The sequence below is a fragment of the Podarcis muralis genome, chromosome 1 (assembly GCF_964188315.1).
Source record: "Podarcis muralis chromosome 1, rPodMur119.hap1.1, whole genome shotgun sequence".
Taxonomy (NCBI): domain Eukaryota; kingdom Metazoa; phylum Chordata; class Lepidosauria; order Squamata; family Lacertidae; genus Podarcis; species Podarcis muralis.
Genome location: NC_135655.1, coordinates 77,500,202 through 77,527,164, shown reverse-complemented (window position 1 = coordinate 77,527,164; position 26,963 = coordinate 77,500,202). Strand labels below are relative to the sequence as shown.

The 26,963-nt window shown below is 43.9% G+C and overlaps 2 long non-coding RNA genes across 2 annotated transcripts in view; one reads left to right on the top strand and one right to left on the bottom strand.

Annotated features, from left to right (window-relative positions):
• The first annotated feature begins 19,698 nt into the window (after positions 1–19,698).
• LOC144328445 (uncharacterized) lies at positions 19,699–24,944 on the top strand. Its single transcript, XR_013393701.1, has 2 exons — positions 19,699–19,796; positions 24,388–24,944. It is a non-coding gene; the product is annotated as an uncharacterized LOC144328445 (long non-coding RNA).
• LOC114599909 (uncharacterized) overlaps positions 19,788–26,963 on the bottom strand; it is a 9,059-nt gene continuing 1,883 nt past the window's right edge. The window contains exons 2-3 of the long non-coding RNA XR_013393698.1: positions 24,875–24,977; positions 19,788–20,371 (exon numbers count right to left, since the gene is read on the bottom strand). This is a non-coding gene — a long non-coding RNA (uncharacterized LOC114599909). The remainder of the gene's footprint in view (positions 20,372–24,874; positions 24,978–26,963) is intronic.

Genomic DNA, 26,963 nt, shown 5'->3' with positions numbered 1-26,963 from the left:
AGTTTTAATAATATGTTCAAGGCAGTTTACATCCAAACTGATAAAATATACCAAAATACAAAATCATAAAATAATGCAATAAATCATAAGGCTGTAGTATGTAAATCCCAAGGTATTAAATGGCAATCCCTTAAAGTTCAATTCAGCAAAATAGAACTACAAAAAACAAGCCCACTCATACAAACCAGTTCATAGTAACTTCGTTAATCTCAACAGTCAAATAGAGGGAAATGACCCCAAGTTAAAGGGTGGGGTGCACTGTGTCTCCCCAGGATCCATGGAATATAGAAACATTCCTTCACTTTCTGTTTAACTAGCATGGAAGAAAGGCCAGTTCTCCAAAATAAAGTACAGCTGGCGACCCTGCTGCTGGCTATTGTTTCTTTCTTGGCTGAACTTCTATAAACCTTTAGCTTCCTAAGCTTCAAAGTGCTAAATGGAACTTTGCTTTACTTTAGAACTTTACACCTGTGACATGCTAAATCTCTTCTGCTACAAGAGATTTTTCCTCCAGCTGGTGCCATCTGAGGTCATCCAAAGAAGTCGACTAGTGGTTAGTTTTGCCATTAAAAAAAAAGAAATAACCATGTATGAAACGAAACACTGTGCCTTTCGTCACATTGGAGGGAGGTGAGAGGTTTAAGTGAACGGATGGTTGTTCACTATGTTTAACTGTGTTGAATTGACTGGAAAGAACTGGTGGCTGCATTCACAAAATCTGAACTGGCAGAGGTCAGTGAGGAACATTTAGCTACCTTAGCAAATGCCTGCTGCCTCACAGCCTTTGATTTTTGTAGTGAACCGTATTTAGTGCTGTACTTGGCATGACCTTTGATTCTATTCTTGCTATGCTCCAGTGCATGGCTTGATGTTTTCACATTTTGAGACTTTTATTTTGCATAAATGTTCAGTAGAGGCAGAGCTGTGTGTGGAGTTTTTTATTCTGCACCCCACCCCGCCCCCCAACCACTGAGCCTCTTGGGCTTGCCAATCAGAAGGTTGGCGGTTCGAATCCCCGTGATGGGGTGAGCTCCTGTTGCTCTGTCCCAGCTTCTGCCAGCCTAGCAGTTCAAAAGCATACCAGTGCAAGTAGATAAATAGGTACCACTGTGGCGAGAAGGTAAATGCTGTTTCAGTGCGCTCTGGCACTCGTCACAGTCCTCTGTGCACCAGAAGCGGTTTAGTCATGCTGGCCACACGACCTGGAAAGCTGTGGACAAATGCCGGCTCTCTCGGCCTGAAACAAGATGAGCACCACGCCCCATAGTCACCTTTCACTGGACTTAACCGTCCAGGGGTCCTTTACCTTTTCCTAGTACCTAATAATATTATGTCCACACATAGACATGGATGTGACTAGCTGCCTTTGGCGCATTGATGGCCTGAATGTTGCAAGAGCATCCTTGCCTATTGACTATTTTTTACAGGCTAGAGGAGATCATGTGGCTTATTGGTCCTTGCATAACATGCAGGATGAACTCTCTTAAGCTACTTAAAAAATAATGTGTAGCATTTGCACAGCAGTTTGTTTTTTAGCATACTATAGTAATCCTAACATTCAGAGCAGGACATTATTCATTTTCAGGATTTATAAACTGCTCTACGTTCAGACTAGGACAGACCATAACCAAAATACCGAGCATAAAAATGATATTTAAACCAGTAAGAATTAAAAGCAGCAGAATCAAAATAGACTCCTTGAGAGAAACCGTGTTGGGCCTGGCTTTCACTTCAAAGAGAAGAGAATGCCAGAGACCAGACACCCCAGTACTAAAAGGTTTGCTGCAGGGACATGTGGCATCATCAACAGATTGTCATTCACAGATCTAAGTGACCAAGGTGGGATGCAGGGAGAGAGCAGGCTTCTTAGATGATACACCCCCATATAGAACGTGGGGAACTGTCTCTTAGAGTGAGTCAGACAACTGGTCCAATATAATCTAGCTCAGTATTGTTTACCCTGGCAGGCAGGAGCTCTTTAAGGTTTCAGAAAGATGTATTTCCCAGTCCTACATGGAAGTGATGGGAACTGAACCTGAAACCTGTGTGTATTGCAGGCAGCATCTGAGGATGGGTGAAAATGGTTAAAGCCATATATTGGGTCAGCTTCCTGGCTCATAGCTCACACTTTTAAGCCCAAATAGTACATCGCTACCATTTTTTAATTGGCTGAGTTTATCCAAATCACCCATAGCCCCTTGTTTTTTAATATCAAATATTCTATGGATTTCGATCCATAAGAGGAACTAGGAATGTTTGCTATGGAAATCATATACTTTGTATATATGCAAAGGCCTGTAGCTATGAAATATACTTGGTACATGATATTAAATGGGAAATCAGTGACCAAATCCTCTTTAGGATTAAGTTTTATGTAAGCAAGTTAATAGACTAATATCAGTTTTTAATTGCAAACATGAATTGAACTGGAAAAGTAACTATAAGCCAATAAAGATAAACTGATTTCTGTAATACTTATTGTTACATGCCAGCCCAATCTCCACCGAGTGGTGCGTGAGACTTTGGGGGTCCCAGGTACTTACCCAGGGAGAACGTAGCAAAGATGATAAGTGAAAAACACAAGGGAATGAATGTAATCCTAACACTGAAAAAAGGGGAAAATGGATCGTTTGATTTAGTCACCCATTTAACAATCATATTAGAAGGGTGTGTGTTAGTGCAGAGAACAAAATCTTTGTTGAAAAATGGCTGACACCCTCCGACAGGGAACTTGGGTGATGAGAGCCAAAATTGCCACTAAAAACTAAACCCTTAAGATGCTATAAGAGTGAAGCAAAACTAAGTGCATATGAATCCATGATAACTTCAGTATTGTAAATGGGATTAAGGTTAACAGGGATTCATACACTTGGGTTTGTTTTAGACTGTGTTTATGCGGTACTTAAAGTTACAGCTGTGCAAGATACTTTGTTGTGTCCAAGCCAAAAGCAAAGGGTGGCTCTGCCCAACTTTCCTAGAAATGCCCACCCCATCTCGATATCAAGGAATAAGGCCTATTTTCATTGTACCCGGCCTTGCTATGCACAAAGCAGAGATAGGTCACCTTTGGCCCTCCAGATGAACATTGGCCAATCCTAGAGGGGAACTGGAGTCTAACAACATTGGAGGACCGCAGCTTAGCTACACCTGGTCATTGTGTAGCTATATGCACTCTAACTACACTGCATGTGCTCCCACCAGCAGAAGCATAGCATGGGGGGAGCCAGGGGTGCTGTGGCCCCGGGTGCAATTTTGAGAGGGGGTGCAAACAGGCACCCCCACAGCAGGCTCCTTCATTGGAGTCTGGCTCAGCACCAGAAGGAGCAGCACCTTGGCTGTGGCACTTGTGCCTGGTGCAGCTCCGCCCCCCGGGTCAAGCCTGATCCCGGTCTGATCTGGCAGCGGAGAGCAGGTATGTTGGTGGCAGTGCTGCCAGCCCCCCTCCTTGGCTGCGAGGGTGGCACCCTCTGACCCGGCGGCGGAGAGCATCCCACCTCGGCCGCAGTGAGGTGTGCCCACGGCGCTGCCAGGTCAGGCGTGAACCAGTAGCGGAGAACAGAAGGAGAGTGGGCAGCAGCTTCCTCGCCTCTGAACTGTGGTGCATGGGAGGGTGCCCTCCGTGCCCCACCCCCTCGGGGGCGTATGTACCCGGGTACGCCACTGCCCACCAGCATATGGCAATTACACTGTCACTTTATCCTGAACACCAGCTCCTGTTTCCTATTGCCTGCATCACCTCAGTTCATAGAATCGGATGTTTGCTTTTTCCTTTTTGTGTGTGTGTGTTTTTAAAAATACGTGTGGATTATTTTCTTTGGGTAGGGTGTGGAATGACAGGTTTCTACCTATACTTTAAAACAGACATTTACATAAAGTCCTTTTTCCTTAGGAAATCAACCACACACATTGAATAGTAAGTTGCGCTAAATGTAAACATGAGACTGATATAAGCACCACAGCCACCCTACTCAGAATAAGCCTTGGTGTGGCTGGCCTATTTAGGAGAGGGAAGAAGAGTTTGGATTTGATATCCCGCTTTATCACTACCCGAAGGAGTCTCAAAGCGGCTAACATTCTCCTTTTCCTTCCTCCCCCACAACAAACACTCTGTGAGGTGAGTGGAGCTGAGAGACTTCAGAGAAGTGTGACTGGCCCAAGGTCACCCAGCAGCTGCATGTGGAGGAGTGGGGAATCGAACCCGGTTCACCAGATTACGAGACTACCGCTCTTAACCACTACACTACACTGGCTGTGGTGTAGGGGGCAAAACTGTGTCTTAGCAGGAGGCGGGTCCGGCTCCTGGGATCTCTGCCTAAAAATCCCAGACAGCAAGATTGGCAAAGACCTCCCCCAAGAGCTTTGAGAGGTGCCACAAGAGAACAGATGGTGCTAGGCTGCACATGCCAAGGTTATAATGTGATAGCAAATGCTGGGATAAAGAAGAAGGGAGGTCATAAGGAAACTCTTCGTGTTCTTTATCTAGATGCCTTACTTCCAGCATTTTATATAACTCGGGAGCAAAATGTCCCTCTGCATTATTCTGTGGTACCGCATTGCTATGATGCATTTATATTTCCCAGCTCCTCCTCCTCCTCCTCATGCAAATAGCTTTTCAAGGGAGCTTGTGGATGCTTTGATAACAGATATATACTGCGCTCCCACCAGAAGAAAACTCTGGGTTGAGTCAAAAGCTGATGGGCTGCAATATGCATCAAAACGCTCACAACACTTCGCCAAACAACTCATGACTTCGTACCTTTGGCAACACGGCTGTGTGGATTGGCCTGTCTGAATCCTTCGCTGTCCACCCCACCTTTGCAGTGCAAAAAAATGGCTTGCCTGAATTCACTGTGACATCAGGTGATTGACAGGTGGGTGGGGATCTACCCACCCTTGGAAGTGTTACAGTGGATCTAGCTCCCCAGGCCAGCTCTGATCCATGGTGACTTTATACCACTAGTTAGGTAGAAGAGCTGTTCAAACATATGTATACACAGTAAAAGAAGCATGCATATCACACTTCAGAAGTGGCAATGTAGATTCCACAACCCCACACTCAGGGTTATCTTAGTGTGAATCTTCTCTTGTAAAATCTGCCTAAGAAACGGTTAAGAGTAAAGACACTTGATATCCATTAGTCTTTCACCTAGTTCTCCAGCAGGTGGCGCTAACACTCCAAATCCTGGCTCTTTCTCCCAACATTGCCCATAATCACCTTAAAAGAAAAGAAAAAAAGTAGCTGTGCTTAACTTCCAAAAAGAGCCTGGCAGCATTCAAAACTGCCTGGTCAGTCCGCATTGAAATCCCTGCTCTTCAGTCTTACATCTATGAGAGAGCCTGCCGTTGCTCAGTGGCGAAGGCACTCTGCCAATTGGAAGGGCGGGTTCCTTTATTATTGCTGGAGATAGTCTCATATTTGAAAATGCATTCCAAAGCTGAGCCTTTATAACCCTGCAACTAATTAAACTTTGAATCCAGAAGTCCTCTGAAAGAACAGCTGATCCAGTTGGTATTCTTCCTATTTTAACAGAGTATCTGTAGAATGAGGTATGATGCTAAAAGGGAAAAAGAGGTGATCTCAGTCGTAGAGTGACAGAATGAATCCTAACAATAAAAATAATTGCTATGTGGGCCATGGTGTCATCAACATGGCAATCACACACACAAACACACTTTCTCCTTTCCTTCAGCACTGATGTAAGAAATCATCCTACCACTGACTAACATTCTGATAGTGTTATTCGTACCTTTTGAAACATAAAAAGAATGATAAAAGAATGGGGAAGGAGCTGATCCATTCTTCTTTTCTTTTTTACTAATATGCTGGGAGACTGTACTAATTGGGTGCTTGGGACACAGTTTGAACCTAGAGAATCTGGATTTGCTACACTCTTTGGATCTTGTAGCGCAGAACTCTAGAGCTCCTCTGTGTGTGAGCCCAAAAGCAGAGTGGCAGTGGTGTACATGTCTTATTCAGGTCAGGGAAAGAACTGTGAAAAGCCCACATTCACCCTATTGGCTCTAGAGCAGGAAACACTGTGCAGGGACATATATGTGTGTGTGTGCCTGTCTGTGTCAGTGAGCATTTTCTTAACCTACCAGGTCACTGAGTTCTGATGACGCACAGTGTTGATTTTGGAGATTGATTGCTAGAGCTTCCCACTGACTGACCAGAGTAAACAGTTCACACTGCAGCCAAAGTTCACTGTAGCCAAGCTGAGTTGTCATGTTCCAGTTCTCATTGATAAAAAGGAGGGGGTGGGGGTGGAATATAGAGCTGGAGTCTTGCCAGATTGTTGATGTGTCCATTCAAAGGGCAGCATGGAGCCAGATGGCTGCATTGTTACACACCGCTCCAATCTCCATGAATGTTGCGAGATTCCAGGGGTTGCAGACATTCTTATCGGGGTCTGTGTTCCTTTTTGGGACAATGAGGCACAACAGATATTGTGGTGTCTTTACAATATTTGATTTTATTTACACACACACACACACACACACACATATACATACACAACCTGTGCCTAGATGGACTGCAGGGCATTCACATCCTACGAGGGTCTGTCTTCCCCCTTAAGGAAAGCACTGGATTCAAAAGGCAACCAAAAGCCATCCTCTCTGTCTCTTGGTTCCAGCCTGTCATCCCCGGCTCACCAATTCTGCCCCTTCTTTGCCTTCTTGCTGCTGACTCCCAGGACCTCCCCCCAGCATATGCCATTCAAAGCTGAAGCGCTGGCTAAACCTCACCTTTGCCTCTGTCCACTTGCACTCAAAAGAGAAGGGCCCCCTCTCTCCCTTGCCTGGTAGCCTTGCCCTCTGATGGTTTCCATGATGGACCATCTCTGGAACTTTGTCCCCTGCTAATGGCCCATCCAGCTAGCCCTGCTGGGCTCGGCTCGGCTCATTAGCATAACTAAATCCAGGGCATTGGTGCTGGGGCCCTGGGTGCCCAAGCACCCACAAAAAAACCCATAAAGAGACAGGGCACCCACAAATTTCAGCACCAGGGCCATGCACACTGCATGGCACCCATGGCCCTGGGCACCCACAGTCGCGGGGTCATACTGGCACTCCTGTTCTGTATTTAATCAAACCTTGATGAATTCAAGCTTTTACTAAATCCAGGAATTATGGAATTTAGGGGAATTTGGCCCTCCAGAAACCCACATTCATAACAGCATGTTCTCTTTTATGGCAAGCTGATCTTAAGACTCTGATCCTCCACAGCTCTGGAAGAACACTACAGAAACCACCTTGCAATGTCTGAGTGACACATCCATTAAACAAAACGTTGACTTGAACTTTGGGGTAGATATCTGCTGTCACAGCAATCAAATAATTTGGCTTGTATCTACAGCTTGATATGGAGCTTTGAAATACCGTAATACTGAATGATAATCCCGCTTGGAAGAATAGAGAATGTGATCTGGTCTGACATGTTGTCTCTATTAGCTTCTGTTAATGTTGTGAAAACATCAGAGCCTTGTGGCACTCTAAAAGATGAAGGGAGAATTTGCATGTTGCACAGAAATAAATGTTCATTTCTACTTGCCTGATGGAATGACCTTTCCTCTCCTTCCCAGCAGTGGCGTAGCATGGGGGGTGCAGGGGGGGCCAGCCGCACCGGGCGCAACATCTGGGGTTAGGGCAAATCCACAGGTTAGGGGGCGCAAATCCACGGGTTAGGGGGCGCAAATTACTTGCCTTGCCCCGGGTGCTGACAACCCACGCTACGCCACTGCTTCCCAGGGCGGGGCTCTCTGATCCCCCAGAGCTGCTTTGTGCTGGCTCCTGATAGTGGAACTACTTCATTGATCTAGCCCTTACTGATTACATGTAGCACAAGCTTTCATGGATTAGAGTACACTTTTTCAGATGCATGGAAGGTGTACTCTGTTGGCAGGAATCTGTATCCATCTGCAAGAATGTGGAGGAGCACAGCTCTGGTCTTCTCCCTCCATGCCCCCCCCCCCAATAGCAGAATCAATGATGCCACATGGCAGAGCAGTCTTTGCTTGGGTCACGCCAGACGATGTCTGACCCAAGGTCACCTAATGGCTCATGCATGATCAAAGATGTGAATCGAAGTCTCGCCAGTCAAAGTCCAGCTCAGTATTGCACAACTGTCAACAGATTCATGACTGTCAACTGGATGTTATGTTGTGCTCTGCTGCTTCTTTGGGTTAACACAGCTGACATGGTTATGGGCTCTCCATGAGGGTGGGGGGGGCTGGGGTGGTGTGCTCCTTCAAAATTTATCACGACATCTGTCCCTCTCTCCCTCTCCCTCTATGGGGCTGAATGGCAGTGCAAGCAAGGAGAGCCTGTGGCAGTTCTATAAAAAATGTAAGGTAAGGAAAGTGACCACAAGAGCAGTCATGCCCAGTTTGCTTTGTTGGCCTACAACAAAGTGGGAGAAGAACGCTTGGTCTTTTTTCAGCCCTAAACAAAAATGATCAAACTCTTTAATGATGGTACCGGTGTTCATTTATTTATATAATGTTGTCAAGAGTTCATCCTGTTTTAATGAAATGATGGAAATGATAGGGCTTGAAGCCACATTCCCTGAAGATGCTCAAAGCCGGTGTAGCTGGTGACACCGGCGTAAGACAATGCGAAAAGGCTGGTCATGGCTGGCGGGCACGGTAGGAAGACTGGATAAGGGCAGGGATTGAAATTGTCTCTCTTTTGCTGATCCAATGTAGCCTCATCCTAATACACCCTGAAAAAACAACAATACACATGTCCACATAAATACATGTGGCTTTTCAATAATAATAATAATAATAATAATAATAATAATAATAATAATAATAATAATATAATTTATTATTTATACCCCACCCATCTGGCTGGGTTTCCCCAGCCACTCTGGACGGCTCCCAACAGAATATTAAAAACACAATAAAACATCAAACATTACAAACTGCCCTAAACAGGGCTGCCTTCAGATGTCTTTTAGAAAGTCAGATAGTTGTTTAATTCATTGACATCTGAAGGAAGGGCGTTCCACAGGGTGGGTGCCACTACTGAGAAGGCTCTCTGCCTGGTTCCCTGTAACTTGGCTTCTTGCAGTGAGGGAACCGCCAGAAGGCCCTCGGAGATGGACCTCAGTGTCCGGGCTGAACAATGGGGTAGAGATGCTCCTTCAGGTATACAGGTCAGCACCAACACTTGGAATTGGGCTGAGAAACGTACTGGGAGCCAATTAAGGTCTTTCAGGACTGGTGTTATGTGGTCTCGGCAGCTGCTCCCAGTCACCAGTCCAGCTGCCACATTCTGGATTAGTTGTATAAAGCATTAAACAACCATTGGGATTTCTGATTCATTTTTAAAGCTGGTGCTGTATGATTGCCTGTCACTTACATTTACTTCTGGCGTCATCCAGTGGGATAAAGATATTCAGTACCAAACTCACCAACAGCAGAATACAGTAGGTGTAATTGCCAGTTGACGCTGTTGCACTGAATCAGGTCCCCAATTCGCCCCAAATAATGGCATTGTTACTGTGACTCACCAACCTGACTTTATCCTTTAATGGCCCAGGAGGAGTAGGGGAATGTTTCCTTTATGGAAGGTGATGACTGGGAGAATTACAGCGATCATCTCTGGAATGTGAAAGGGCTTTGATAAAATGACCTTCACTGCTGATGGGGGCAGGGAAGGAGCTGGTGGAAGCAGAAGCAGTTTGATAAAGGGGGGGGGGGCAGAGATTGTGGGTGGGATGAGTTGCAAGCAAAAAGCTAGAAGGATCTTCAGGTGTAGGATGCCTGATATGAGATAGCGGTTCTTCTGTCTCGTAGGAGTGCACAGGCTGTTGCTGTTGGGAGAGAGATCCAGCTGCAACCGAGGAGAAGAATGCTGAAGGTCATCCTTGAGAATATTTGTGGGAATGTGACCTCAGTGGCCCTGCTCTCTGGGTCTTGTGAGATTGTTGTAGCAGCCAATCAGGAGCGGTGTTGGGGCAAAACAAGCAACATTCTGGAGACCGGGTGTGTTCGCATTACCTGCTTCCAGCTATTTACCCCTTAGCTGTTCACATCAGCAGGGCTTCAATTATATTCTGACCAAGGGGCACTGACGGGGTGGGCTGTCTTTACTCTAGGCACAGGTTCACACACCTTGGCTAGAGATGAATTAGGAATGCCTTAAGGACTGAACAATAGTATGCTATAACAAAGTACAGGATACATATGAATTTTGGATAACGTTGAGTGAACACGGATTGAAAAACAGCACTGGAAATGAGGTTAGTGCACAGGAAACAGGAGCCCACCCCTTGCTACGCCTCTGTTTTGCCCATGGAAAATATAGAAAAGGGAGTCAACCTACCAAGTTACCCAGAGAATAGGAACTGTTCCTCCTCCTGCCTCTCCCCACAGATGAGACAGCACAGGTGCTTGAACTAGGTGTAGCCAATTTCTAGCTACAGTGCCGCTCACTCATTTGCTAAGGCTGTCTTTGCCTCCCTTTCCAGGTTCTTGCCGAGGGCAGATCTAGACAGTGTTTCTTTAGGGATCAGCTGTGCTGCTGGAGTACAACCTGTTCCACACATACCAGGGATATTAGCCCATGCTGGCCTCCATGGGCGTAGACAACTAAATGACTAAACAACAACAAATTCTTTTGCTTGATGGGAGGGGGGACCTGCTGCGCCCCCCCCCCAGCTATGCCCATGGATAATTGCTGACCTAGAACTATCTACCCAGACAGGTTTCTACTCTTGGCAAACAGGCAAGAGTCTCCTGGAGGGAAAATGTTTGCTTTTTCCGAGGATTATTCATGTGCTTTCATCAGAGTGTCCACAAAAGTTGCTAGCAGCTGCCAAGCAGATATGCTCCAGGGGTAAAGGGAAGCATTTTGTATATTGGGGCCAGCCCTGGAAGAAATGACTTGGCACTAACTTCATGCAGGGCATTTTAATACACAAGGTTTTGAAAATTGGCAATACGGGAGAGAGGCATTTGAAGAGCGGAGGAGAATTTTGGCCCGTGTAGGTTTTACTTTACTAACGTATAGGATTCCTCGGTCCTAAACATACCTGCTCAGAAGTAACTCTTGCTGAGTTCGTATTACAAACTGAAGCACGAATCACTCTGAGGCTCATGTGTGAAAACAGTCTGGGCGGTTTTGCCTGCTCAAAAGGGAGAATGAAGGAAAGCAAAATCCAGGGCTGTGTGAGTATGCCATGATTTTGTCATGCAAGCATGAAATAAGTTGATATTAGGGCCTGGGTGCAGAGTCATGATAATCTAAACGTATTCATTTATTTTAAAGTCAACAGGTTTCCAACACATGGCTCTGAAGATAGACTTGGAAATGTATAAGCAGTGCCCTGTGAAATCTCACACACTGGACTGAAGCCAAGTAAGATTTCCAGAAGCTGCTATAAGAGAGAGGCAGGGCTCAGAATCACACCTTGCCCCGCCCTATGGCTAATAGAAATGGAATAAATTCTATATAAAAAAGCACTTTTGTCCAAATCAGGGGTGGAGAATCTCCACCTATGGGCCAAATTTGGCCTGGGAGGGATCCCAATTTACACCCACTTGCCTCATACTAGACATTGTATATGATGTAAGGTATGGGGCAGATACTAACATGGCTACAAAGGTACCATCAGGAGCTAAAGTGAGCCCTTTTACTGAAGCAAGAACCCCTCCAGCAGCATGAAGCAGTGTGCATTGAAACTGCTACTAAAACTGAAGGCCCTCACCTCATTTTAGCAGCAGATTCAATGCAAACCACCTTGTGTCACTGGACCAAGGCATGCTTTCCCCTTCACCTGAAGGACCCCAGAAGAGGTTTCCCACCACAGTCTAAATGTGTCAGAATTTGGATTTGTTCAACTTTTCTTCCTTGATGTAATTCACATCCTGACCTTCAACCAAAGCTTCCCAGGGTAGCTGACAGTGATTAAAATTAAAAGTCAGCTATACAAATATAATGAAACCAATAATATAAATGGAACAGAAATTTAGAATAAAATAAGAAAGTCAACAGGAAATCCAGTAGCAGCTTAGGTCTTGCATCAACTATAGACATGGAGAGAAAAAATGTGCAAAAACTAGTGCAAAAAACAACGGTAATCTCCATGGGGAAGAAGTTCCACATCCAGGCTGCCACAGTAGCAAGTGTATTGGTGGTCCTAAGTAAATGCCATCCCCACAAGCCCCATTGCTCAGAACCACATGGCACAGAAGAGGTGGCTAGCTCTGCCAGAAGATGCCATGGCTAAGAGTGTAAGCAGATGCATACCCATATTCTTATTTAAATTGCCAGCAGGTGTGTTTTACAGTGCTAGGTGTATGTTAGCCTGGTCTGGCCTTCAGTGTCTTGTCTGACTGTAGCAGCAGCAGAAGCAACTCCGCTTCGCCATCTATCTGTTTCCCTGGTCTCAACCAAATTGGTTTATATATTTAGCATCTCCCTGTTTTGTAAGTTTTCTTGGCATGCATTTATTGACAGGTAACGATTGTCAATGGAAGGACACCGAAGGGAGATAGAGGAGGAGAAAAGCAAGGACATCTGGAGTGGGAAAGTGTCAAAGGCAACAGCAGCAGAAGGAGTGTGATGGAGTCAGAAGGAGGTAAAACAGGAGGAGGCAGATAAGCGACTGATCTCAGGATGGGAAGACCTTGGAAAGGGAAGACTAAACATGAAGGAAGGGCCCAACACTCTGGAAATGCAGGAAGCTGCTTTGCCACAAAATAAGGGGCAAAAACCTTCACTGATTTTGGCACATAAAATCCCCAACCAGGTGGCATGTTTGCTCTTATTCAAGCTGTTTTAGGAATAATGAATAGGTTTTCAGTTGCATCATCATGTTAAGACTAGAAGTATGGTATGAACTTAAGCAAATGTATTTACTCCTATGTATTTGATGATACATTATAATGCAACTATAGCCATAATGTTAGCCTTTGGCTACTGTTATTAGGGAGAAGCTGGTATCTCTTCTGCAACATTTCTAAGACTTTGTTGTGTCTATATCCATGCTTCAAAACTAGATTAATTAATTCAGGGAGGTCTAATTTTCTGCCTTGGTAAAAGCATTTCCTAATCTGAGTATCTGGTGTGGAAGATGCAAGGTCAAATTCTTCCCACTGCCTTGTCTTTATACATGCAGGTTTATTTTGCCCAGTCTTAGCTCGCATCCAATTTATTAATGGGAACAATTCTTCTATCAGAAGTTTAACATCAGACACGGCCTTCAGCAGTTGTGAGGAGGGAGGATTTATTATGCTTCACAGCTCCTGAACCCTCCCCATGGTTGGGAGATGCAGTATTCTTTCTTTATTTTGCATACCTTTGGCAAAATAGGTCAAGGGAAGCTGGGGGGGTCACCAACATGGCGCCCTCCACATGCTGTGGGCTACAACTCCCATTAGCCTCAACCAACATGGCCAGTGGTTGGGGATGGTGGGAGTTGTGGTCCACAGTGGTGGAGTTGTGATTTGCAAGGCCCTGCACTTGCGAGTGCACTGCATTGGCATAATGCACCTGCACTGCTCCATCTGCAAACAACATGCAAACACCTTGGGCCAGGGCTTGGATGTAACTGCAGGTGGAACCAATGCACACCGTCCCCCCACCCTTTTCAAAAAAAAACCTTCCAAGGGCAGGCAAAGCAGAGGAAGTAGAACAGTGTTGGCACTTCCCCCACCCACAACACCCTCCCAAAACCCAAGAGGTGGCAACTATCCTACCACTCCTCTCCATCTTTGGATGCTCAGTCAAATCCTCTGCTGCAAAAAGGAGGTGAGGCATTGACATCGTGGCCAAATGGTGATGGAAGTAGGCAAGCTTTTCCAGCTCCATGCTGCAGAGCCGGAAGAAGCATTGTGCCAACTTGCATCAGGTTGGCAACCCCCAGGTTAGATGGCCGCCTGTATATTAAGCTTCATAACTTTCTTTCCAAAAGGGCTTAATACTTTTTTTAAAAATGCAAACTGAGTCCTTGCTGGCATAGGCCCTGGTGCAGTTAGTCTTTTAGTACCATTATGAATCCAGCCCTGCTGGACTCCAGAAACTGCTATTGCCTAGTGTCCAGTCCAAACAACTTAGTTATCAATCAGAATTCTGACTTTGCTCACTGGTTAAAAACACTGATGGGCAGCAGCAGCCAAGCTGGCTCTTGTAACAGAAACTGGTTAGAATGGTACCTACACAATGTGTTTCATAACATTGCAGATGACACCAAACTGGGAGGGGTAGCCAATGCCGCAGAAGACAGAATCAGGATTCAAGATGACCTTAACAGATTGCAAAACTGGGCCAAAACTAACAAAATGAATTTCAGTAGGGACAAATGAAAGGTCCCACACTTAGGCAGGAAGAACCAGCTGCACAAATATAAGGTGAGGGACATCTGGCTTGCCAGTAGTACATGTGAAAAGGGTCTAGGGGTCTTAGCAGACCACAAGCTTAACATGACGCAGCAGCAAAAAAGGCTAATGCTGTGCTAGGCTGCATCAACAGAAGTATAGTGTCCAGATCAAGGGAAGTAATAGTTCTGCTTTATTCTGCCATAGTTAGGCCACACCTGGAACACTGTGTCCAGTTCTGGGCACCACAATTTAAGAAGGACATATTGACAAGCTGGAATGTGTGCAGAGGAAGGTGACCAATATGACAAAGGGTCCTGGTAACCAAGCCTTATGAGGAACAGTTGAGGGACTTGGGTATGTTCAGCCTGGTAAAGAGGAGACTGAGATGAGATGATATCTTCCAATATCTAAAGGGCTATCATGTGGAGGATGGAGCAAGCTTGTCTTCTCCTGCTTCGGGGGCTGAACAAATGGATTCAAGTTACAAGAAAGGAGATTCCAACTAAACATCTGTCATGTTTGATGATGTTGAGATTCCTGCATTGCAGGGGGTTGGACTAGATGATCTTGGAATTCCTTCCAACTCTATGATTCTATTCTTCTCAGAAGGGCTACTTTTTCTTTTTAAAGAAAGCTCAAAGTCGGGGGCTGTTTGGGGGAGCCAATGAAGACCTTCATGGGTGCTGGGCTGGCAAAACCTGCCCTAATGGGCTGGCCTCCGCTGACTTTAACTGAAGAACAAGAGAAATGAAGAGCAAAACAATGCAGCAAGCTAGAATTCAGCCCTGGCACTTGGTTGCTTGTGTCCTGTTTCAAAGGTATCCTCTCAGTTCACCATCTATTATAACAATGAAGGGGGGTGGAGGCAGCTTCAGTGCCCTGATTCTGTGCATACCTATAAATCTGCCACTGGTAGTACAACAAAATATGCACTGCACCATGTTGGCTGCCCCTGATGTAGACCATTTGTAATTAATTCGGGTTTCAAAACTTTGTTTTTCTCAGTGTAGAATCTGGACAGTTATTTTAAGCACAGAGTGGACATGCTTCCTGTAAGGTTTTCAGTGCTGTAGACACTATTGGTCATCAGCTGGGGGTCATCATAACCCACGGCAAGTGGGGTGCAATCTGATTCAAGGTGAGGCAGCTATTTGTAGGCACTTCCACTTCAGTCTGTTGACCAAGTCCTGACTATGGCATTGCAGAAGAAGGGAAGCATCAGAAAGTTGGAGAGATGGGAAAGTAGAAGAAAGTGAGGGTGCAGGAGGTTACAAAATAGAGCCCCTATTGAAGGCTGGAGTCAAAATCTGGATAAACAGCAATGGAAGACTGCTGGTCTATCCAGTGCCAGATGAAAAGAAGAGCAGGGCTCCTTCACCTGGCAGAGGAATTTCAGCAGCCATAGTTCACATGGTGAAACTCCCTCTTCTATGCAGCTATTAAAAGGTGCAGGAGCCCCTTCGTCTTTTGCATCAGGTCACTCTAGCCGGAAATGCAGCTTTCAGAAAGCCCTTGCACCAATTATTGATGACTTTCATGGTACACGCTCTAAAAATAAAAATTCTGACAAAGAGTTGGCCTCCCGAGCAGCAAGCCTGTAAATCTTCCAACAACAGGCCACTGTGCTCTGATGAGCAAAGCTAATTTGGAGGAATTGACATTGAGGGACTTGGCTCTGAACAAGCTGTGCAAACAGGAACCCAAGATAAAAAGCCTTGAGTAAGAGCTACTAAAACAAACAGTGTGTGAAGTGGCATGCTGGTGGAGTGGCCTCCTCAAGGCTAGAGCAGTTAGTGAGTGGGTGGGAAGGAAAGTTCCCTGAAAACGCTGCTTGCTTTGTGCTGCACATCTCTCCTTTCCTCTGTGAAAACATTTCAGCACATGATCCAAATTAGTTTGCAGGACTAGCTTGCCAGTCACTGAAAAAGAAGGTGGCAATTTTCTGTCCCTAGGTATGTGTTAGTCAGCTATATGTATGTACAATACAAAGACAAAGTTTAAAAATTTGGACTCTTATTTCTCCTCTCCCCAGGGTTTCCTCCCAGGCACTTCTGGTAAAACTTAGCTTTAAGTATTTTCAGAACAGCATTCAAAGTCTAACCAAAAGGATGGCATTCAGCTCACCAGCCATCCCTTACTTTGACAGAATATTGGGAATTGCGATTGCGTACTATAGGATACAGTTGTACCTTGGTTTTCGAACAGCTTAGTTCTCGAACGTTTTGGCTCCTGAACACCACAAACCCAGAAGTGAGTGTTCTGGTTTGTGAACTATTTTTGGAAGCTGAACATCCAACAGGGCTTCCACATCTTCTGATTGGATGCAGGAGCTTCCTGCAGCCAATCAGAAGCCACGCTTTGGTTTTCAAACATTTTGGAAATTGAACCGACTTCCAGAACGGATTTCATTCGACTTCCAAAGGTACAACTGTAGCTTTATGTTTCTTATAATATTTTTTAATAATTAAATTTTGCATCTTTGCATTTCACTTCCTTTCCTATTCTTGTTATATTATTGCCTAATATATTAAATTACTCAACCTGAATAGGTAGCAATTTCATCTTACAAGTCTTCAGACAACCCTGCTAGTAATGTTAGTTGCTTACAGTTGTCTTTCAATTACGGTATAATATCAATTTATTCCAGTCTTTTTGGAATGCTTGATCTCGCTGGTTCCGGATTCTTCCCATCAGTTTCGCCAGTTCTGCAAAGTCCATCAGTTTCATCTCCCACTCTTCTTTTGTTGGTACTTCGTGTTTCCATTTTGGGGCTAACAAAATTCTTGCCGCAGTTGTTGCATAGAAGAACATTTTTTTTATCTTGTCTCAGTATCTCTTTAGCTGTAGTTTTAAGTTTCTATCCCTCGTGACTACAGCATGGAAACTGAAGCGATGACCACCAGCCTCAGAAAGCAGATGGCATCTGAACATTGCTTCTAGCAGCCTGGTGCTGTAAAAACCTGACATTTCCTCAGTTTGCCCAAGCCTGCATCAGCACTAGCAAATGCTTATAAGAAACCTCAGCTGTTTTCTGACAAGAGGCAACCTGCATTTTAGGCTCCATCACTCAGAGCCAAGCTAGACATACCTGGGGGTAGCCATGTTTGTTCTTCACTTGTCTCCCTCATTAATTTATAAAACAGGGAGAAGAGAAAGTATCCAATTTTTAAAGCAAAAGCAGAGGTGGAGGAAGCTTCTGTTTCCTTCACTCACACAAGAGCTCTTCATACAGAAATGTAAATAATAATAATAATGTCTAGTTTAGACCCTGGAGATCTTCTTACTCATTGCCATGGAGAACTCTGCTAAGATTCTGCTTTTCTTGGTACAACATTTGATTTTTGATTTTTGTTGGCAGAAAAAAACATTGCCCCATTATGGTTTTTATTGTTGTAAAGCACAATTGATATTCACTTGATGAGTCATAACTGGACCAAAGTTTAATTACAGCAGTGCTACTGCTACCATATATTTTTCTTTTATTTTCTTTTTTCCTGATGTTCCATAATGCAATTAAGGTAAATTGTTTAGCTGGTAGCACTTCTGCTCATCGCAAGCCAACTGGGCAGGGGAGTAAATGTACTTGCAACAAATAATGGATTGTCCCAGTGTTCTTAAGCACCGCCAATCATTTCAAGGGACACAGAGTCCTCACGCACACCTCTTCTGGCAGGTTCGGAACGCCAGCAACCCTGTTGTTAACTGAACCAGTAACGAGGCAGAAGCTGGTCTGGGAAGGATCAGAGAGGACCCCACACTTCCCATGACTCTGCTTCTAAACCAAGAGCTTCCATAGAAATAATTCAGAATATTGTATTCTGATTAAAGTTTAACCAAGTTGTGTGTTTTTTTAGGACACTGGGTGATATTCAGCCAAGTTTTATGCAGAATAGGCACACTGAAATGAATGAACATGACCATATTAGAGCCATTTATGTTTATTCTGAGGAATAATAATAATAATAATAATAATAATAATAATAATAATAATAATAATTTATTTATACCCCACCCATCTGGCCACTCTGGGCGGCTCCCAACAAAATATTAAAAAGAAGATAAAACATCAAACATAAAAAACAGGGCTGCCTTCAGATGTCTTCTAAAAGTCAGATAGTTGTTTATTTCCTTGACATCTGATGGAAGGGCATTCCACAGGGCAGGTACCACTACCGAGAAGGCCCTCTGCCTGGTTCCCTGTAACCTCACTTCTCTCAGTGAGAGAACTGCCAGGAGGCCCTCAGCGCTGGACCTCAGTGTCTGAGCTGGACGATGGGGGTGGAGACGCTCCTTCAGGAAATCTTAGTGGAATACGACTCTTCATGTTTCAGTGCTTGTCCAAATAATCCAATATAATTTTCAAAGCCTACTTCCAAATAATTTGTTTCTCCCCATTCTTCTATATAATGAGCTCCCAAAATCCATCACCTCATCTTCCCCTATTTCCCATCCTTCCCACCTTCAGTCTTTCTTCTACCCAAATAGTACTTACATGGCCACTCATTTAGCTTCATTGCCTTCCCATCCTAAGACCTCCACTCCTCTAGCCTTTAACCCCATGGCTCTGCCTAAATCCCTCCAGCTTGAGCACAATGACAACTGTCACACTTTCCTCCCAGTCACAAGATCTACCTGCCCTGGGCCTCCGGTGATAAAACGAATGGATGACTGCAAGCCTAATCTTCCTCTTGGTCTCTGCTTGAGAAGAAAGCTGGAGGGGGTGTTTAGAAGATCCCAAGCCTGGAAGAGGAGATCATTCCAGTGCCTCCAGGATAGAACCAGTGCTGATCTGAAATTTAACACATTTACTTGTTTGCACAAATATGCATATCCAGATGGGAAGAATTCCCCCCCCATACACATTGATTGAAAAAAGACACTTAACACTCTATCAAGACAAAGCACTGCTCATAACAGTGGAGTCAAGAGTCTCCAAGAATTTATTGTAGTTTGATAATAGGTCTGAAATAGTTTGCTTTAAAATATTTTGGATATAGTGCACTGTAGAAAAGAAGTAAGCAAATAAATAAATAAATATGCCCAGGACTTGAACATTTCCCCCTTGGAAAATGTTGACAGCTTTTTATTGCAAAACGGAAGTTTACAGAGAAAGATATATAATGAAACCAGAAGTACATAGTTTTAGCTCATCTCATCCCAGTTGCCCCAAAAGTCCCTTGGTCTGTTATGCATACTGTCAGCAAATTAGCACATGCTGTACATGGGTGCTACATAGCTTGTACAAACGGTAAGTTCATTAGAGTTCAAGAAATTCCAGTATGTGAACTTTTGAATGTCAACAGCAAACTCTACCCAGATGGCTGCAGGAGTTTGGTTACTATATTCTTAATGCCTGTTTCTTCTTTGTTCTCCATTTAAACAACCCAAGTTTTCCAAATTCTTGGTGGCAACACAAGCATTACTGCTGTGCTGAACAAGGTGCATTCTCCTTGTAAGTGCATCAAGGTGAGTGGAGCACACAGAAGACAATTCTCCCCAACTTTGGGATAGCAGTAGACATTTGGGATAGCAGTAAACATTTCATCCCAAACAGGGCTTTGGTCCTGGCCATCTACGTGCATGAACCAGCCTCCATCTACACTGGATGCTCACTAGCCCACCCACATTCCTTTACTGCTGCTCGCTGCTCCACAGATGCCACGAGGACCATCATTTGGTCTCTTGGTGCCACTAGAAAATGCAGCACAGCTCTGTCCAGCAAGCTAGATTGGAAAAGGGAGGTGGGCTGTGTGAGGAGCCTCTTGTTTTCATGTGGAACTTGCTAGAAATAAAACTCACGTATTTGTTGGTTACACTTGTATCCCACCCTCAGGGACATTTGGAGAAACATATTATCCAACAACTTTGTGAGGTAGATTAATATATGAGAGCCAGTTCTTATATAGACTGAGCCCTTAGCTGTGATCGGGCAGCAGCATGTCCACCCAGAAACAAGAGGTTGACGCAAAGACTAGAATCCATACACTTCCTCACTCAAGTCTTCTTTGCCTTCGGTCTGATGGGGTCTGCATTTACACCTCCTGCTTCCCAAATGGTTCCTGTGGCTTTTTGTCAAGACAGTGTTTTTCTTTCTGAAGGGGTCTTGAATCCTTGTTGCAGGAGGCCTATCAGTGCTCTCTGCAAGCCTCCAGCCCTGGGAGGTATGTGGTTGTCTGTGTTATATGTCTTCTTTTTCCCTTGTGTGTACTGCTTTTGAGAGAATGAGGGGGTTCAAAACCCAGCCTGGAGGTCTGAAGGTTTTGTTTTGTTTCACAGTCAAACACTGTATAAATTTTATGAAATAAATACTGGCAGTACTAGAGCTTTGCCACTGGGGCTGGTTTTCGGCGTTTGGGAACCAAGATGTTTGAGAACCAAGGTACCACACTGTACTGTATGTGGTCTTTTTCTATGCTGGGGAAAGAGGGAAGTTTTGGAACTCTCAAGGTCACCTTTTAAAGGTCTAACAAGCCTGTGTTTCCACACTTTACTTTGCTGCATATTTTGTGATTTTAAATCTCTGCTGGGGTTCTCTCATCAAAGAGAACTTACCCCAAACTTGGATCTTGGCATCCACAAGTACTCCTTTTTATACCCTTGTTTCCCCTTGTACCAACAATCAGAAGGGCAACACCCTTTTGTTTTTTCCTGCTCAGGTAGTACACTGTTCTGTTCAGCTTGTTTTGTAAACTTTACCAGGATTTTCTCTCTGGACTCCGCCTGCCGTATTCAGCAGCAATTGACTCTGCCGGTGCCCACGAGTACAGCCTGAAGGGACTGTTGCTGTTCAGTTTGCTTAAGCATAAAGAGATGTGATATGTAAGGCAGTGCATGCTAAGAGCAGTGGTTCCGTCCCTAGCTTAAGCCAATATTTGCCTAAAGCCTAATGGTGATTTATACGGGAGTTATGTTGCAACACCTCCCACGTTACTCATTTGGATTCTCAGATATCTGGTTAATAAATGCCAGGCCGCATCTGTAAGTTCATCAGGTTCACAATATTATCAAAGTGCAATGGTGAGAAGTGAAATGGTTAGAATACCACAATTTGTTTATATCTATATTTTGTAGGATTGTCTTCATAATTTTTATACTTTATTTCCTTACTCCATAAGCTGATATTATCTGTTTTTAGGTAGATAAATATTATCCATTTTTAGGCTTAATTAATGCGGTCGCCCCATACACACTAGTTCTTGTAATTGTAAATACTGTAAACAAGTCACAAGGTAACAAGTGAGAAGGAGCTGAGGAAAGTCACGTCGCGTGAATCGTTCATCAGAGAGAAGATCTGAGAGCAAGCTTACCTTGGGGTTCTGTTCTGATAAAGATTAGGGGGATGTAGAGTGTTTTCGTTGTTGCTGAAGCAATAAATTACCAAGACAGTCTTTTTTTGCCTAGTCATGTCTTTCAGTACCAAGTCCCAACAATGGCATTTTACTACACAGCAAAATGCAAGCAAATAAGAACCGAACTATTACGGTAAATTACAAATTGCCCTGGTAAAGTGCAATCTCATTAATGGAATTGGCCTGGGGAAATCCAAAATGTAAGGTTCCGTTGGCATAGGTTTATGGAGGTGATGCAGGGAGATATAAAGAAAGAAGTTAGGATAATCAAAATTTGTTCAAAGATGGTTATAGTTAATGGGAGAGGACTTCAGATATAATACCTGAATTGTATCCTACACATTTTTCTAATTAGCCCAGTGTAAAAACACATGCCTGATTCTTTGTTAGAAGATTAGCAGTTAGTGACTCTATATTGCAGCTTCTCCTATGCCTTTAATTGTGTAGGCACAGCACAGCAATACCACCCTGGATTGCCATGACCCCCTTAAGCCTTTTGCAACTTAGTGACCTCTACACGTAGCAAACTGCTCTTACAATAATCTCACTGTCTATTGAAGGTGTTTCCCAACCCCTGTCTTAAACTGGTTTTCCCCCTAGCCTGTGATTAGGAATGAACCAAGTGGACTGGCTAACACAGAAGCTGGTCCAAATATTTGCTCATAGAAGTTCTTATGCCTCTAGGTGCAAGATAAGCTTGGTCCTCATAAAACTGAACAAATACAAATACTTCTGAGTCAGAATTACTGCACGCACCTTTTTATCAAACACGCCAAGCAGAGGGAGCAATTGACTATACCAACCATTTTGTCTTTGAAGAGCAAACCTGTTATTCGAGCAAACTATTAAAATTTATTTACTCCGACTAGTATAAACAGTTGAAGTGATATCCCTCATTATGGTGATGATGATGATTTCAATTTGTCAGTCACCGAAAACACTGCAGTCCCTAGCCAACTGACAACACAACCTGCAGTTATTCAGCATCATAAAGGACCACCAAATCCTTCATAAAGTAATACTGTACTAAAAACAACATAGCAACTCAAAGCAGGTGAGCTCATCCTAGCTCATCCTGTCCCATCAAATGCCTGGGAAAAGAGAAAGGTGATTAACCTTGTGCTAGAGAGATGCTAATGTAGGCTCCAGGTAGGCCTCACTGGGGGCAGCATTCCATATATGTTCAGGAAGTGTGTGAGGATGTTTCCATCTACCATATCCACAGGAACAGCTAGACCCAGCTAGCAGTGGATTGAGGTAGCACTTTAAATCCAGCCCTGTGTATTGAACGGTTTCATCTCAAGGACCTTTCTAAATGGGACTCTGGCTCCATGGGTTGCTTCCACCCTGGGGTGCAGGGGAGAGGGCCTAGGCACACTTACCTTGTTGGAATCCTTATGCAACAGGCCAGCATATGACCTGAAGGGTTATATGCTTCCCTAATATACAGCAATATATTAGATCGTACAGTAGGGGATGCTGGAGGCCTCCAAATCGTATGGGAACCAGAAATTGACCACTCAACTGAAGAACGCAAATGAGAGGGTATGTGGACTATTCCCCACCCCTAAAACCATCTCTGCCCACTTACAGAAGACCTTGCTGAACGTAATCTTGCACTGCCACTGGACTTGTCAGACTTGCTAAAATCAATCCCTCTCTCTCCCCTTTATGTTGGAAGGGTTGTGGAAAACTTGGTTCAATTGTTCATGTTTGGTGGGAATGCCCCGATGCTTTTTTAAAAATCATATCCATAATTACAAACCAACCTCTCTCCAAATCCTGCCTTAGCCCTACTAACACTAGACATAGACTTTGGCTCCAGCTTGCAGTACAGAGAACAAGTAGGCTTTTTACTGATTGCAGCACGACTAGCAACAGCACAACAGTAGAAAAACCAGTCTGAAATAGCCTTGAACATAGGGGAAATAATATCTGGATACCGCAATGTCTGAGGTTCTCACTACACTACAGAGATGGATTTAGGGCAGTGTGACTAGTTCCACAACACTGGGTGCCAAGCCTAGGGGGCGCTGTGGAGCACTGCAACTATGACATGGTGAATTAAGCAGAAATGAAGGCAAGGGTGGGGGCTGAATTTTGGCCTTGCGCAGGATGCTGCTGAAATGTGAAAGACGAAAGTTCTTCCCTAGTCACTCTACATAGGAGAGTGATCAAATGCATGACCAAAAGAGACACCTTTCAGGAAACCTGAACCCTTTCCTTGAACCATGTTAGTGACCTTGTTGTACCAAGCGCTCAGTCTTCTCAGTGGAGAGATTATATTAGTTAATGTGTTTGACTACTGAATGTGTGAGATTATGTTTAAAGTCAGAGAATAGAACAGACATCATTAGATGTACTGCTGGGTAAATGTTTAACGCTTCTTGTTTTTGTATCTATTTAAAAACCAATACAAACTTGTTTTTTAAAAAAAGGTCATCAAGATCACTTCCGAATGACCTGTTTATTGAAAATTTATCCTGGCTTGCTTGCACAAAGTTTGCAGGGGGAGGTATGCAGCACCTGCTAGTTACTGAGCATTCATTCTGATTTGTTTGGCGGTTATCCACCGTCATGTCAGACAACTGTTATTGTCAGTTTCCAGTGCATTTTCCTGACCCTTTCATTTTTGGAAGTGGGTTTGTTGTGCAAGAGGGCAAAATCCACTTTGATTGTGCCATCTGAATTTGTTGGTATGTTCACAGGTTTTGGAACTGGAGGCTAACTACATCCACCTCAGTTATGCAGTGATGTACTTCTTGGTCAACATAAGAACTTAAGAGCTCTTCTGGATCAAACGAAAGACCTACCTAAGGACTAGCCAATGTGGTCTCTTCACACGTGAACCACAACTCCTATTATCCCTGAGCATAGTCAATGTGGGCTGGAGCTGATGGTAGTTGTAGTCCACAGCATCTGGATGGCACCATATTGGGTTATCTATTCCAGCAGCCCGTTTTCCACAGTAGTTGTAATTTTTTCCTTGATTTTCTTGTTTTATCTTATTGTAGACTGCTTTGAGGTTTTTTACAATCACACGATGTATGAGTTTTATGAAACAACCAAAATTGGGGAACCACTTATATCTGATGCAATAGCAAAATTGCAAAATTTTCTGTAATAGCAAATTTGAGTATAAACAGCAAGTCCCCAATCTTGGAACAATTCAAGTTTCTTTGCACTAGGACTTACCTGTTGACGAGAACAAGCAATAGTCTGTCTGCCACTTGCTGTTACCAAGGAATAAAATGCCTGCTGTGTTTCTTGTGTTTTCTTCAAGGTTCAGGAGCTTTCACTTTGGCAAAGAATAAAGAAAAACAGAGGGAACACATCGTATCAAATCAACCAGATGTTTTACCCAGCAAAACATAATGATCCATTAAATTTCAGCTAGGAATGGGGAGAGCTGTAATATTCAGTCGCTAATGGGACTGTCCATAAATTATATTAATTGCACTTTTAGAAACCTTTCAGAGCACCTTTTGCCCTTGCTGCCATTTTTCAGTGTAGTACAGACCCATCAGAAAGTAAGCCACAGGTATCACTACACCCCTACCAGCAAAATATTTTATGCCTGCCGTGATGGAATATATTATCTTTATTTTTTTGTGTCAAACATAGAAAGTAATGAATAATACTTTTTTATTTTCTAAACTACTCCTTGAAAGAGTAGGCCCAAACTAGCCACCATGGGAGAGGTCTTCCCAGGGATGTCTAATGAAGATGCATATTGTGACTTCCTCATGCCAAGCACATCACCAGCACACTTCACTGACCACTACTTCTGGGAGCAAGGGAAACACTGAGCAGTGCAACATCAAACCACATATCATCTTTCCTTAGGCGTTATGAGGGAGATGTGTGTGGCAGCCATATGCTACCTCACAGTTCAGCTTCAGGCTATGAAAGGCGGTGTGTGTGTGTGTGTGTGTGTGTGTGTGTGTGTAGCAGGAAGCTGAGGGAAGCCTTGGAATAGGGAGAAGCAAAAAGGGCCCAAGGGACACTGGAGCATCTGCTTTGAGTGCAGAAGATCTCTGTTTCAGTCCCCAGCATCCTCAGAGAGAACTGGGAATGTCCCCTTTTGAAACCCTTGCTGCCAGTTCGTGCAGACATCACTGAGCTTAATGGACCAATGGTCTGAGTCATCATAAAACAGCTTTCACACTATTCACTGAGTGTTTCACTACTGAACAAAGTTCCATTATGCCGGAGATGGGTTCCCCTGCCCCTCCCACCTTCTCCTTGCACTTGAATTCTGCTCAAAGAAAACCCAGTATTTGCATTAAAAGCAAACTGACCACATGGAGTCATGCTTTATGTAAATGATATTTGGGGCCTTTGAAGAGTTTTGAAATTGGTGGGTACATAGGGACATAGTAATTTCCTTTCTGCTGTGTCTGTTGGTTTGATGTCTCTGCTCTGTGCTTGCTGTGCTCTTTCTTATATTATGATGTCATTGTTTGAAGATGTCATCTCAGCTGTCATTGTAAGCCATCTTGGAAGCCTTTTTGGCTGGAAGGCTGGGTGTGTTTTCAACCAACCAAAATTCTTCCAGCACTACCAGAATCCAGCAACGCTGCTGAATCTGAACAGTGTTCACCTATGGAACATTCCTAGCATGTATCAGCAGTTCCATTGTGGTTTGTACATTTTGACCTTTCACCTTAAAAACAACCCTAGCAAATTTAGCATCCATAGTAACAGGAAGTTAATTTGTTCATACTCCAGTGAGCTGGCAAAGAACATCTGAGGCAATAAGAAAACTGCTTCAATCCAAGTCAGTAAGTCCATGAAGTTGATGGAAACCAATATGCTGTAACATATATTGAGTCACTTCTTACATAATCATAGCCATAGTCAGTGTTGCCAGGGAACAGAGTTTAGTTTTCTGGGATTGGTGCCATCTAAGCCTTTTATCTCATGACTTGCTGTACCTGGGACAGGTGCAGCCCTTTGCTCCCTGCACTGTTATCTGAAATCCACACTAAAGAGCCATGCTATACTTTTGGAAAATAATGGCATCATTCTACAAACCTCTGAATATCTATCTATCTATCTGAACTCAGTGGAGAAATTCTATGTAGCATAAAGATTATCCATTTGACCCAGCCTGCTTCCTCCAATGACAGCAGATCCTGACATTTTAAATCATACTTCGTACTTTTCTGCAGGAAACAAATAATGTGTGAAGCAGCTTCTGGGCCTTAAAGAAGAAATAGAAGGAGAGCACAGATTCTGGTTCCAGCAGACCATTACTGAGACACGCTAGATTAAAATATTG